General features: G+C 44.9%; 1 long non-coding RNA gene across 1 annotated transcript; it reads left to right on the top strand.

Annotated features, from left to right (window-relative positions):
- Positions 1–164: 164 nt before the first annotated feature.
- LOC108448190 lies at positions 165–3,759 on the top strand. The gene is made up of 2 exons (XR_001863985.1): positions 165–249; positions 3,446–3,759. It is a non-coding gene; the product is annotated as an uncharacterized LOC108448190 (long non-coding RNA).
- The last annotated feature ends 8,921 nt before the right edge of the window (positions 3,760–12,680 follow it).

Here is a 12,680-nt window from a genome sequence, read left to right as displayed (position 1 = left end):
TCAAATGCAGCTCCCTGCCCTGCCTTCCCGTCGCGCTTTCTGCGATGCCGATGGATACATGTTCGGGTCAAAATTCACTTTGCCCGTGGGAATTGTTCCAAAGTCCAGCAGAGCCATTTGGGGAGAGGGGCGGCGGGGGACAAATTGTAATCGCAGCCATCATCTGACCACCCCCCAGGACTTGGCTTTTCAGATACAGTGATTTCTTAGCACGTATGTGTTAAAGGGCTGAAGGAGCGTTATCCTCAGGTGGGTTTTATTTCTCTTAACCCAGTGCTATTCTCCCGTGGCTCAGGGAGCCTGTGCTGGCTGAGTGGTGCCCTGGTGTTCAGAAGGGTGTCATACTGAATGGGTGAAGGTTTTGCCAGAAAAACCCCACCCTGCTGAGAGGTATTTGAAGGGCAAAGAGGCAGCTTTGTCTCACTGAGTTTCGCGCGAGCATTCCCCAACTGAGCTACTTGGTTCCTGTCACACAGAAAATTTCTTCATACGGCATACATAGTAACAATATGCGTGTGTCAACATACATAAATCTTTCTCCTGCTACCATCCTCCAAGGACCTTATGTGGCAGATGGAGTAGAAATCCAGACTGGCAAATCCCAGGGCTCACCGTGGGCTGGAGGAAGGGGTAGGGGGAAAAGACACTGAAGAAAGAAAAGGCTATATAATAATATAAAAGCAATTATTCCAATGCTGTGCCACAGACTCATAGTGATCCAGCAAAGCATTGGCTCTATAGAGGCACCTGCTGGCTGAGAGAAACACATGAAACAACCCCACCTCCCCTCCAAAAAAAATTCTTTGCTTTCGGTAGATTTTAGACCTGTTCTTCCCTTTGTTTAATTTTTAAAGATTTTGTGTCATCCCTTGGTGCACTATGTGGGGGTGTTGCCCAGGTCACACTGATCCTGAGGAAGGCTGGGAGATGAGTGACAGGTCTCCCTGAGCAAGAAGCAGCTCCCATATAGCCCCTCCGCTGCCCCAGCTGCAGGTCACACCCCACACCCCTTGTACCCACAGCCTTCCGTCTGGGCAAGGGCAGGAATTCGGGCCGGACCAAAGCCTAAAGGAGAACATAAAGCCTTTCTCCTCAAGGATTATGTTTCTACAGCAGAGTGGTGGGTGTTTTTCAAACATTGCAAAATAATCACTTTTCCTTCGCTTTTTCTATAATTTTTTAAACAAATTGTTGCAGAGGGTTTCTGAAGAAACAAATACCCATCCAAAATAACTGGAGTTCCTCATACTCAGGATGCAATTGCCAAAAATGCCTTCCAAGAGACAGGGAGAATTCAAGCTCCCCCAGGAAAAAGAGGGGATATTTCATTAACTGAAGGGAAAGCCAATTTAAAGTTCCTGGAGGCAGGTACTGCTTCTGACTCTGTCCCAGTTCACTGTGAACAGCTCTGTCTTTATGCCAGGCCTCTGCACTTCAGACCAGCAGCAAGCAGATTAACTCACTCGATCCTTTTATTTGGTGGAAGGTCTTAGGTGCCTTTTCTCCTCCTGCTAGATGAGCATTCTATGAATGAAGATAGCTCTACTGCAAATAACTTCCAATTCTAACTCTCCTCTGGATGGACAAAATCTCTGCAGCTGCTGCTCTGAAGAAAGTCCCCCAAAGAACCTCACAGAAAAAATTAAATCCACGAGTGGCAAGGGGCAGCCTTATCCCCATAAAGCTACAATGTACTGTAAATAATGTACAGAACCCAGCTTCTAAAATTACCACTACGGGATTGCTCATCTCGTTTTATGTTTCATCTGGATCCTGTGATCTTCCCACCTGCCAACATCCTGTTACCAGGAGAGCAGTGTATGTGAAGTTTGTGCAAATGGTCATGTACTTGCTGAATTCTGGCACCAGCAAGGACATTCATGTGCCTTCCATGTTAACTTTACACTATAATAAATACTGACATTGCTAGAGAATCTGCAGTGTTCGTGCTAAGCACTGCTCACCAAAAAAGCAAATGAATCTGTGTCCCAGCTATGCTTCCTTATTGGCCTTGTTATCGTTCCCATATCCATGGCCCCTGAGACAGGAAGAAAAACAGCATCAACAGGCAGGATTTTAAATATGGAATATCTAAAAGCACGAGCCCCATGTTTAGGAACTCAAGGGAAGACGCGTGATTTACAAAGAAGCAGGGTGATGACTTATTTGGAGATGTGAGACGCTGAGAACTTTTAAGAACCTGAACATAATTTAGGACTTCATCTTTCAGATTGAACTCAGTGGAAGCTTTGGCATTGACTTCAAAGGGCATAAGATCAAGCCTTATTTAGGGGCTCAAAATACAAAATTAGGAGCCTAAATTTAGGCATCCATATTTTAATACCTTGACCTGTGTTAGTAATACCATTCATCTAATCCCTTTATTTAACCTGAAAAGAGATGAATATCGGTAACTTTTTACCAACTTGCCTAAGAGAACCTGTGGCAAGAAACGCATTACCCGCACTTCGTTTATTTTTAATCCCCTCTCTCAGATCCCCAAAATAACAGCCGGAGCAATGTTAGTGGAGGAACTCAGACCCACTTTGAAATTTTAACAGGAAATGTGAGAAATGTGGACATCAAAAAACAAATTAAACAAAACAATATTTTCTTAGTATTCCATCTTGTGGGCAAGTCTGGGGAGATAATCCAAATTAGGAGAGAAGTCAGAGAAACAAAGAGTAATTTTAAGCATTTTAGTGCCAGAGCTATTTCTTAACACACAGCTCACTCGCTGATTTCAAATATAGTCCCTCAGTGCTGAGCATGGAGGGCAGCACGAGAAAAATCAACATCTTGCTACAGCCTTCTAGCAGATACGGACAAAAGACCAGAATGGAGTGAACTGTTGAGAGAAGCAGCCAGGTGAACCAATCCTAAACATCCTGAGATACTTCAGGAGTTTCTTTCCCTGTAAGAAATCGCCAGGACACAGGATGCAGTAACCAAGCTATGGCCAAGTTGGCTGCAGTGGTTGCAAAATAGTGAATCAATTAACTGCATGAGTCTTATTATTGTGATTATTTTTGTGTCGGTTGCACTAACAGGGAAGGGAGCAGCTGTAGGTATAACAAAAGGTTGCTCCTCTGAGATGCCTTGCCGACGCTCCCTCTGCTGTGATGTAAATAGAATACATGTGACGGTACGGGCAGCGCTCTGCTCGGATCTGCAAGCATTAGAGATGCCCATGCACCACCCACTGGCAGTTTCACTTACCTCTGTCACTCAGGAGTTTCCCAAAGATCTTTGCCTTCTGGAAAGAGAGAAAAATGCTCATTAATGTGCAGCACAGTCACTCATTCTGTCCTTCTGGATTGATTTTGTACCCCAGACACTTTCCCATAGTCAATAATCACATAATATTATGAGGAGTTGCTTCTGTTTCCTTACTATTTGTCTGTTTTCCTGTCACTGACTGGATCTTTGTATCATCCTTTTGCAGCAAGCAGCAGAGGCAGTGATAAGTGAGTGGAGGTAACGGGACAGGTCCTCAACTGTCAGCAGGATTGTTTTAACATCTACAGAGAGATCAAGAAACTCAAAACAGCTCTTCCTGCCAAAACTATATGTAATGTCAGCCTAAGGGTACAGTCATCTTGACCCTGACTTTTGTTTCCCTGGCTAATAGATCTGGTAGGAATATACACACACGGTTATTGTGATAGTACTTCACCTTACACTTACATCACATTCCCTGGAGAAGTATCTGATGGGGCAGCCTTGCTTATTAAATCATTTCCTAGAGGGGAGAATTCATTTGGGCTCATTTGTTATCATTTGTCCTGGAGCTTGTATTTTACTTTCTGAGCATAAGGAGTGGGTGTTATTCATGGCTATGGGTCTAAGAACCAAAGGCTAATTTCAGGAAAACTGTTCTATTGTCTGAGGTTGATCACTTGATGTTTGTCCCAGGTGCTGGACACATGTTGCTTGCTGAAGGAGATATGGCTTGATCTCAGATTTCGACATTTTGGTAACTACCAAACAAAAATAAAATTAAACTCAAGTATGCTTATCCCTCCCCTGCAAATCAAGGGGCATTTAGCAATATTGACTTGAACAATAAATAAATCTATTCAACAGTCAAATCAGAATGACCTCAGTGAGGCACCAAATGAGTACAATAACAGAGACACAGAAGCTGGACAGTCCTCTGCATATGCAGTCCTCTGCAAAGACAAGCAAACAGGACTTCAGTCCAGAGGAACCCACAAAGCATCCATGGGCCTCAAAGTCCCACCAGCACCTCTCACCACACTTCAGAGCTGTAGCAAAGGCCAAATACCACAAACATAACTCACCACAGACAGAGAAGAGGGCGAGACTCTCTCCAAAGTCCTGGCAGTGGCAGGCTGTGGTTTGCAGCAGTGCCCCACACAACTAGCGCCACAACTAGCACCAAAGAGAAAGGTAGCAAACCCCAACCAGTGGTGTCTATCTGATCCAGGAAAAACTCCCTCCAGCCCATGGATCTGACAGTCAGGATAAATGCTGGGGGCACGGGGACAGGATCACGAGCACACCTTGCCACAGATCGTGTCTTTCCTCTGGCCACTCACTCACCAGTGCTCCCCTAGAAGGAAGAAGCTGCAGCAGAAACCCAGAAGCCTCCTTCTCCTTTAAAGGGAGGAGACACCCCTCCTGCCTCCCTTCAGGAAGTGTGCCACAGAAGGCCTGCCACACAGGCTTGGTGCCAACAAGTGCTGACCCAACCTCCTCTCATCTGCTTGGTGAGACCCAAAAAGCCCCTCTACAATGAAAGATGGGGGGTGGGGTGGAGTGGGGGGGAGGGTGTGGGAGGTATAACTTCCCTAGGGTGAAAAGCCAGGGAGCAGCTACTGGCTGCCATTTGTGGTTCCCCATCCCAGGGTACCAGAGGGATGTGAAATGTATATGTACCAAAGCAATACCTGAGCCTCTTCCCCAGTAATTAGGGTCTGAGGAAGGGAATCTCCCCGTCCCCAAACACCACTTCCCCACAGGTGACTGTAGACCTCCCTGCACCATTTCCTCCTCCCACTCCCTTTCCCACAAGTAACTTGTGATCAGCCCAGTTTCACCTCCACGAATGGCTTGGGACCTGATCTGTTCAGGAAATCCTGCCCACTCAATTGTGCGGGCTATAAACCCCAACCAAAGGATGCTCCAATCAAATCTGCAGCTGGATGCCAGTTAAATATTTTCATACTTATGCTAGATTATTATCTGATGTGCAAACCACAAACCATATATACAATTGCAAGGCTTCCATCTCAGAGGTATATTAGTGTCTGGCTCTACATTACAAAAACATGCAATTTTTTTAAAATAACAAACCCTACAAATTGTTTTGGATAAATGGAAATTTTATAACTCTTTTCAATTGCAGTTTACACAAGATTGTATTTCAGTTTTGTGAGGATCTTAAGTACAGCATATTGAATACAGTTCAGTGAGAAATTTCATGAAAGTACATTGGGTTGGTCAAAGCAGGGGAGTTTTCTTAAATTCCTTCTCCACAGATGCCCACACACCTTGGTGGCTGTCTGCCCAGAACCGCACCCTCGCACCCCAAAAAAGGTTCAGTAATACCCCAACTAATTAAAGATCAAAATAAGGGCAAATAGTCTGTTAGAAGGTTCCTAAATTCTCCAGCTCTCAGTCTCCTGGGGGAGCACTTCTCAGCTCTGGAAGTGAAATGCAGGGTGTTCTGCATTTCTTGAGAAGAGAAGCTGAGAGAGAACCTTCCTCATCCTTGGCCAAACTCATCAGCCTCCTCGCCAAACTCATCAGCCTCCTCCTTGCTAATTATAATTTCCCAAATTCTTTTTTTCCTCTTAGCATTTTAAAACTGAGTTCTGAGGCCAATCTTGGAGGAAGGAACTTTGGTCCAAAACAGCTTCCACTTGAGACAACAGTTCACTAGTGTCACTTCTGGGAAAACCTCACTTACACCAGAAGGACAAAATGTAGCCAAGGCTTAGAATGCCTGAGATGTCAGAAAGGCCTCCTTTCTTACAAATACGATATTCATAAATAGAACTACTTTTGAAGAAGATTGGCAAACTCTGAATTGGGTAATAGGTTTTCTGATGTCACCAATTCACAGAAAGGTCAATATTAAAAGCCCAGATGATTTGAAACAAAAACCATAGAGGCAGCTACTTTTACAAATGCTATCCATCAACAAAATTAAGTTCAAACATATGATCAGTTTCATCATTTCCAGCTTATTTTCTGCTCATCTGAAGAGAAGTGCTTTTCTGGAACTAACCTATAGGTCAAAGAGCTTACCTTTTGACATCTATAGTTTGATAGAGACGTTGCTTTTCAGTATTTTCTGTATTTCCAAAGACACAGTATTAACTCTTTCAAAGGCCAATGGACAGAGGAAGAGATGTGAGTTTGTAAATCAGTGGTGAATCTAACATATTGTCTCTATCCTGGTAGCTGAAAACACAGTGCAGGTTTACCCATCCCCTTCCTGGACATTTTGCAAGAGTTAAGTTGTGGGTCAACAAGCATCCATCTGTACTTGTGTTGTAGGACAGCACAAGACCATCAGGCCAGTGCCCCAAACCTGCACAGGGCAGTGCTCTCCTGTCATTACAATGTGAGGTAGCAGCAGTCGTGAAAGAGCAAGCCACTTTCCTAGCAAAGGAAAATCCATAGCCCTTGCTCCAAAACCACTTGCTACAAGGTACCTAACAGTTTATTTTCCCTGAAAGTGACTCATAAAACAGCTCTTACAGAAATGCATTTATATGTGGATAGCCCATGTCCAGAGCCAACCAGCTTGCATATACATACAAGAGAAGTGGGCCAGCTAGAATAAAGTTTCCCTCACCCTTTAAAAACAGCAGTGTGCCATTTCTTTCCATCTTCCTTTCTCATTTACACACTCAAAAGTTGCAGAAGCCCCAAAACGCCCTCTCTACCCTGAACTAAATAAATGTTTAAGTCACTTTACCTGTTAATGCTCATGACCCTGAAGCTTGGATGGCAAAAAGCCTCTCCTGCCCATCCAAAATATCTCTATGCTACAGCTAGAGTTGTGTGCCATCAGTTTTGGGGAGTTTCATTTTTACATCTCCCAGTGCCATGCACAGTGCTGTGCTGGGGCCCCAGGACACGCCTGACACTGGGACAACTGTTCTCTGAGGCAACATCCCAGGTACATGTCACTGGCTGGGGCCCAGGGCTGTCAGCAAAACAACTTTTGCTTTACTCAACATCAGCCCAGTTAGGTGAAATAACACGAGCTGAATTCCATTTTCAAAGAAAATGATTGCACAAACCAGTGCTATCTGTGAAAACAAATAATTAAGCAAACGAAGCCAGGCAGGAAACTCAATGCAAGAATAAGTGTGTTCCAGGAAGCGCCATGCCTAGCTAGCTAGCCTGGCTCTGGAGACCAGCAGTCCTGTCTCTGACACATCTGCTCACTCTCCTCTTTGCACACTGACACATTTCACTGCATTTCACTTGGGGAGTTTGCTTCGATCTTCTGTGGTACTCAGCAGAGGGACCCTGCAATGGTGAATGGCTCCAGCTGCAAAGCTCTGCTGAAGCACCATTTGTGCCTGTGATTTAGCTGGCCTTTTCTGTTTGAAAGGAAGGTGCCTTTAAAGTCCTTGAAGGGAAGAGGTGAATTCTAGAAAAGAAATAACTTACTTGTTCTGTACTTCAGTTCTTCCACTGTTGAACATACCGCTGTGCATGTACCCTTGCTCCTGCCCTTTCTGGGGCTGAAGAGAGGTCTGAGCACACAAGACTGGGCTGGGCAGAGTGCGTGATGAGCTGATGCAGACCTTGGTAGAGGAGGTGCTGGTAGAAGGTCTGTAGCTCTTCACCCAAAGGATGGTGCCTGGACAATTCCATGGGAAGAGGACAACCTTTCAGTTCACTATGTAACAGCACCTTTGATGCAATAAGAGACATTGAGAAGCCCAAGGGCTACCACCTTGAAGAATGAAGGGAGTTGCCTTCTTTAGTAACATGCATTCTTGACCCAGGTGCAGACCATGTGCAGACTGGCCTTGCTGCTGGACAGCATCCTGTGTGACAGAGAGCTGAGGCTGGTGGCTGGGGGCTCATGCCAGGTTTCAATCAAAAGCACTTGCCTTTCATTTTGTTCCAGACTGAGAAGTGTAAGTGAAAGAACTGCGTCAGCCAGCACCAATTTCATCCAGTCAAAAGTCTGGCAAATTAGTACGAGTCAAAATTCATTAAGCAGCTGCTGAGGTTGCCTGAGCTGGCTGCGTTTTTCTCCAACAATGTGCATATGTACTTCAGAGAGCAACCACTCAGTCACCTACCTGTTCTCCCAGGTCCAGGGCTCATTCTGGCAAGGGGAGGACTGAGACAATCATGCTGGTACTGCTGTCCTGGCATACCACCTCTGTATCTGGACATTTGGGAGGACAAAGACTTCTGATGGGGTCATCCCAAAGGCAGGCTCCCAGTGCTGGAGTCATCTCCTCACCAGACATGGCCAGGTAGCAGAAACCAGACAAGAATCAGGATGTGGGCCACATGGATGTCCCTGCACACTGACAGAGAACAGTTAGATGGAGGCACCCAAGCACACAGGTGGAGCCAGCCAGCACAGCATCTCTGTGCCTTCTTTCAGAAGATGGACTGTGCTCTGCCACTGTAGACACTTTAGGGGCAGTCACCTGCTGGCAAATGGGAAAAAACTATCCAGGGTGGTTTATTGCTGCTGTCCTGCTGCTCCTGTCCTGAAGGCACCAAAGCATGTCAAAACTCCAAAGCACTGCAGGATTAAGACCAAATCAGTCAGCTGCACCGCAGAAGACTGGTACATATTTCACTCTGACTAGCACTGGTCATGCCTAGGCTAACATGGAAGGTGACCTCACAAGAGATGCACACACCTCTGTGGGCAGAATGGAGGCAGAGAGGGGTAGAAAGGGTCAGGATGGACCTTCCAAAACACTTTCCTCTGGAGGAAATTCATTCCCTATTGGTATTCTGCACTGGAGCAAGACTAGTAACTACAGAACTGAAAATTAGTTATTGATTAGTTAAGAGGGAAACGAGCATGACTCAATGTGATTTGTTACAGGCAAACAGAATAAAGTCCAAACTGCTCATATACAAACCTGAAGGTTTAAAAAGGCCAGCTTTCAAAGTAGAAAACAGTTCAGCTTTGAGCTAAACGAGATGGGAGAGAAACACAAACAGAAAAAATGGAATAGTTAGGAAACGGAATATTTTTATTGGTGCTGAAGTATCATAATTGAGAAAGAATGGTGGCTTGGAGGGAAAATAAAGCAATATTTAAATATGTAGATGTTGGTCTCTGTATGGATTTGGGTATAAGTAGTTATGGGGGGAAGAGAGAAACTAGTAGCAATAATTAATGTAATTTAATTGATTGCAACTGTATAAAATTGATACGGGGAGCAAAAGCACACGAAAATATCAGTGAACAGGAGACTTAAGGGTAGTAAGACAGCTTTTTTAAGCAGAGTAAAACCAAAGGATATCAAAAACTAGTTCTAGACAATTACTTTTTGGTACTACTGGTGAAATAATTATCTTACAATGATACCGGGAACAGCTGTAGCCAACAAATGGGATTGTTGTAGAGTTTGGACAGTGATGACACATTATTTTCTTCCCAAAAGGGACTATGGAGTTTTTTACAAATGTAACAGAAGCCTAAGAAACCTGAAGGCAGTGATTTAGATTGAACACACGCAAAAACTCCAACCTGTAAAGCGCTAAAAAGAGCTGTTAGGAAAAGATTCTGAGGGGCTTTGATAAGTTTGAGAGAACAGGTTCCATACGCCTAGAAATAAGGTGGCACTGTACCAATATTACCATGAGTAAAACAGGAATGTTGGGTGGCACTGCAGCAAGATACCCAGAGAGCTGGTGAAGTCTCCATTCCTGAGCTTTTCAATTAGGAAGAACTAATTCAAGGGGATAGTGTAATTTGCATCAGTGAGTCTAAATGCAAAGAAAATGGATCAATTTGGTATAATAACAGCTTTTATCAGTGAGATTACAAGTTTGCTTAACAGAGGTAAAAGGTTTGATGTAATTTATTTTACTTCTTCAGGCCATTTTAGTTCATGCCATAGAATGATTAAAAAAAATGCATGGATCTTATTAAAAGGATTAAAAGCTGGATAACTAGTAGGTCTTGGGAAGTGATACCGAGAGTGAAGAGTCACTGATAGGTGGTGCTTTTGGCTCAGCTCATTCAAATCCAACTCAGAAAGGTGTACAAAATTATTCCAGTTGAAGTCTGAAGATGGTGTAAAGATGGAACTATTAAGTGATGAAGAGGATGTTTTTGGTGCAGAACAATACAAATTGCATGGGCTCATGCAAACACGATGTATTTTAATGCAGAAATATATGACTCAGCTATAGCAGAAAGCAGTCCTCCTACCAGGAGGGGATTTCTACCCAAGCAAGCCAGAAATCTGGATGGGACTTGGAGGTCATGGACTTATCTGCCAGAGTGAAATACAGTGTCAAGGGTAACAAGATCCTGGGCTGCAAACCAGGAGCTATTAAACAGGAAAAGAGAGGTTGCATTATGCCAGCCTTTAGCACCAAGAAGACTGCTGCTGGTATCACTGCATGGGCAGGGAGGAGTTGGGAGGGTGATGAGAAGAGCCAGAGGATGACTGCAGCACTGAAAAAGATGCTGTGGAGAAGGGTTGCCATGATGTAGCCTGGTTTTGGATGAAAGAGAAGGTCATGGGTGATTTGGTAACGGCGGGCAAGAGTCTCACACTGGAGATAGGAATGCAACAACAAGGTTCTCCTTGGTTTAGCAGTTACAAATATTGAAAGAGCCAATGGGAGGAGAAGATGCAAGGCAATCTTGGAGATTAGAAATGAGGCAAAAATACAACTGAGGAAAATTACAAGAAGCCCCGGTGGATTTTTTGAAAACTGGAAATCTTTCTAGAAGAGAACATGTTTCTCTTTAATCGAAACAGGGGCAAACTCAGGAAGTTTCTTTGTCAGGTGTTATACAAATCAGATGAGATGGTCACCACGGTCCTTTCTGACCTGTACTTCTGAATCCATTATAGAAGTTGTATTCTGTGGCTGTATTTGTTGCTTGCTCTGATTGCTATAGGGATTCACACCTACCTGCTGGTCAGTCAGTGCTGTTTCTCTGCATCGGGTAACGATTCCCTTCCTGACAGCTTCTTTTCCTTCTTCATTGCTGTAGCCAGAAGCAGCAGTCTGCTTCATCGCCTTCCCTCTTGCTTTCCACAAGGTTCAAACTCTCATAGGCCACTCCTGGCTCCCCACCGCTCCATTCCTGTCCTGGTGTCCCCACGTCTCCACATTCCTCCAACCTTACTCCTACTGTTCAATCCCAAGAGATGTCCCTGGAAGAAGACCCCACAGACGCCTGAGAAGATGCCCGTGTCTCTCTGTTCAGCTACAGCTAGCAGCTGTGTAACTGCTTCAGACTTGAGTCATGGGCATTTTGGGGGTGGCTAAAGGCAACTTTTGAGCAGGTAGAGCGACTTCCGTGACGATCAGCTTGCCCACGTCATACCCCAGGTTTATGGGAGGGCGGGGAAGGGACCCAGGGCAGACTCCCGTCTCATGCACCGGCATTCACACCCGTGCAGCATTTCTGGTGGGCTAGCCAGGCTTTCCTCGAGGAGCGGAGCGCCTGGCTTTTCGTGCTGCCCACACTCCCCCCTGCTGGTCGCAGCGGGCTGGGCGCTCGCAGCAGCCTGCCCCATCTCTGACTCCATCCGCTGCTTACTCCAAATTCTGAGGGTAAAATGCTGCAAAGGATCACAATGGCATCTGCTCCGATGCCTTGGAGGTATGTGGGATTATATATCCTTCACCCACGTGTTTCGACAGGGCATGAGTTTCAGCCTGGATGAGGGGAACAATGAGGAGTGCCTCTTTTCAGCTGATGCTAAAAATTAAAAATGCCCCTGAAAACACAGGCACCTGAGCCAAGGAAATCTCTGCCTGCAAATGCCACCGTGGGAAAGACTCAACAGCACCAAAGGAGGCCATTGGGCAGGTGTGTGAACAGGAATATCATTAATGCCTTGCATGACTCATAGCTGGAAGTGCAATCCCATTACTTGTGCTCTCTGACAGGATGGTCATAACCCCAGCAGAAAGAGATCACTAAAAATTAACTTATTAGTATTGTTGTTGTTATACCTAAGAAGCCAGATAGAGGACTCAAAGGAATGGCCTGTCCCCTCCTGACAGCCAGTCTCTGAAGACAGGACTTTTCTGCTGAAGATAGGGATTAAGGAGAAAAATGAGTGAAGATTTCCGTTTCTGAGATAGCTGGTAATAATTAACATGCACTAATGGAGGGGCATGCTAGTTGGGCTTTCCAGGGAATGTATTCTAGCTGCAAGAAGACAGAAAAATTCCAGAATGAAATGCAACTGGCCTTGCACCTCATATTTCTTGTGCTCCCCCGATCCAATCAGGCTGTTAGAAGGCCTGACCCTGAGCACACTGAAGCTACTCTGAGCATTTTCTTTGTGTGTAGAGGACTTTGTTGCAAGGCTGCTAAACTCCAAAGATGAAAAACAGGATTAAACTCCAGTTCAAGAAAGCTGAGGCTCAAGAAACCCATGGGATACCTCCATCTCTCTGGCAATATCTTTTTGCCAAAATAAGCCTGTTACTCTTGCTGAAGTTCCTCCTTT

Source organism: Corvus brachyrhynchos, unplaced genomic scaffold, assembly GCF_000691975.1.
Source record: "Corvus brachyrhynchos isolate BGI_N302 unplaced genomic scaffold, ASM69197v1 scaffold31, whole genome shotgun sequence".
Taxonomy (NCBI): domain Eukaryota; kingdom Metazoa; phylum Chordata; class Aves; order Passeriformes; family Corvidae; genus Corvus; species Corvus brachyrhynchos.
The sequence above is the reverse complement of the archived record's forward strand: the minus strand, read 5'-3'. Positions and strand labels throughout refer to the sequence as shown.